The following is a 2,534-nucleotide window of genomic DNA, read 5'->3' as shown; positions in this document are numbered from 1 at the left end:
GGGGGTGGGTTGGTGGGATGAATTGGGTGATTGGGATTGACATATATACACTCATATGTATAAAATAGATAACTAATAAGAACCTGCTGTATATAAAAATAAAATAAAATAAAATTCAAAAGAAAAAAAAAACAGGCAGCTTCTTCTGGTGGGACTAAGGTGCAGCTGTATAAGTTGAAGGACACCAGCTGCGGAGTCTGTGCATTTTGGAAGATTGAAATCATGGCAGGTCCAAAAACTGGATGCCCAGTTCCAATTCACTGGTATCAAAAAATATTTCAACACTTACACTCTCACAGGGAGAATGAATTGTGTACTGGTCACATACGAAGGTATCGCTTTGATAGTCTTATACTTTAAGTTAAGGTCTAAAAGAACTCCAGCTGCGAAAGCAACATAAATGGATTCTAAACTGTACCTCATCTGTTATGCTCCCATGCCTGAAGAAGCTAATGTCAACTCATCATGTGATACTCAATTTGTACAATAAATTATGAACCTGGAGAAAAAAAAGAGTTAGTTGCTCAGTTAGTAAAAATGGAAAACAACTAACACTTTTTTCCACACTCTTCCAGTGGATATCTATACCCAGACACAGAGCAGCAGTCCTGTTTACAAGTAACGAGCAGGTGGCCTCCAGCAGACCTCTAGAAATGGTCCACAGATGAGGAGCTGTTTCCTCCTGCTCTTGAAGATTAGAGGTTTATGAGTTGATTTGTGGCTGTAGACCCTTCCCTGGGCTCTTAACTTGCATACTTAAAGCTGAGTCTTCATAACCCAAGAGTAAGCACAAGGACAATCTCTCATTTACCCTCCACCTGGGACACTGGTCAGCCATGTGTACATACCTCACTATCTGTCATGTTCCCCAAAGCTCTGTGGTTAAGAAACTGAGCTGTAGTCAGAATCTTGTTCTATCACTTCCTGTCACTATGATATTGAGCAAGTTACTTAAACCTCTCTGTACTTTCATTTCTTCACCTGCTAAGTGTGAATAATAATAGACATCTATTTCATGAGTTGTTACAAGGATTAAATGAGATCGGCATTGAAGTTGCTTGTAATAGCATCTGGAATATTGTAAGCCCTCAATAAATATTAGCTAATATTATTACTAATATAGCTATTCCCATGGGCAAGACTGCTGTGAACCCAGACTCCTCACTCCCAGTTATGACAGAAAGTAGAGCAAAAACTTTTCTAGTTCTTTTTTCTTTCTTTTTTTTTTTTTTTTTGTGGTACGCGGGCCTCTCACTGTTGTGGCCTCTCCCGTTGCGGAGCACAGGCTCTGGACACGCAGGCTCAGAGGCCATGGCTCATGGACCCAGCCGCTCCGCGGCATGTGGGATCCTCCCTGACCGGGGCACAAACCCGTGTCCCCTGCATCGGCAGGCGGACTCTCAACCACTGCGCCACCAGGGAAGCCCTCTAGTTCTTTTTAATTCTAACTCTACTTTATCTTTTTCACCTCCAGTCTATTAACTTTATCTCTGGCTGGACCATAGTTTTCCTTACCCCTCTTTTCCTTTTGCTGTGGTTGCCTCACTTACCGTTAATAGCCACCCCCTACAATCTCTATCACTAATATCAATACCTGTACCACCACCAACACCAGGACCACCTCCACCAGCAACACCAGCACCAAGACCACCTCCACCAGCAACAACAGCACCAAGACCACCTCCACCAGCAACACCAGGACCAGGACTACCTCCACCATCAACACCAACACCAGGACCACCTCCACCAGCAACACCAGCACCAGGACCACCTCCACCAGCAACACCAGCATCAGGACCACCTCTACCAGCAACACCAGCACCAGGACCACCTCCACCAGCAACACCAGCATCACCAGCACCAGGACCACCTCCACCAGCAACACCAGCGCCAGGACCACCTCCACCAGCAACACCAGCGTCAGGGCCACCTCCACCAGCAACACCAGCGCCAGGACCACCTCCACCAGCAACACCAGCGTCAGGACCACCTCCACCAGCAACACCAGCGCCAGGACCACCTCCACCAGCAACACCAGTGCCAGGACCACCTCTACCAGCAACACCAGCGCCAGGACCACCTCCACCACCTCTACCTCCACCAATACCACCACCACAACCTCAGCATCTCCAGCTCCCCCTCGAGCCCCCAAAACACCAACACCTCCATCACCACCTCTGCCATCATCATCACCACACTATCAGCTCCATGAAAACCATTTATTGAACTAAAAAAAAAAGTTACATGTTCAGCTTATTTTGTTTTTATTTTTGAAGGTAGTATTATACTGTATTTTTGAAGCCACTTCAAAACCTTTTTGAAACAAAATAAGATATAAACATATAAATATATAACTAGTCATGATTTAATGAAAAGACGTAAAGGCAATATGTGCCACCTAAATTGTACTATAAATCTAAATGATAGTAAATTAGCAAATAATGCCGTATATTACTAGAAATTAAAATGCATAGACTTTTGTTCTTGTTCTTGTTTTTGTTAATGATGTGATATGTGCATAATCCCATGCAGGT

General features: G+C 44.4%; 1 pseudogene across 1 annotated transcript; it reads left to right on the top strand.

The window, feature by feature from the left end:
* The first annotated feature begins 222 nt into the window (after positions 1 to 222).
* LOC307057100 (ATP synthase membrane subunit K, mitochondrial-like) lies at positions 223 to 400 on the top strand (annotated as a pseudogene). The gene has a single exon. The product of its transcript is annotated as an ATP synthase membrane subunit K, mitochondrial-like (transcript).
* Positions 401 to 2,534: the final 2,134 nt, after the last annotated feature.

This window comes from Hyperoodon ampullatus (assembly GCF_949752795.1).
Source record: "Hyperoodon ampullatus genome assembly, chromosome: 8".
Lineage (NCBI taxonomy): Eukaryota > Metazoa > Chordata > Mammalia > Artiodactyla > Ziphiidae > Hyperoodon > Hyperoodon ampullatus.
This window is presented reverse-complemented; position numbering and strand designations above follow the sequence as displayed.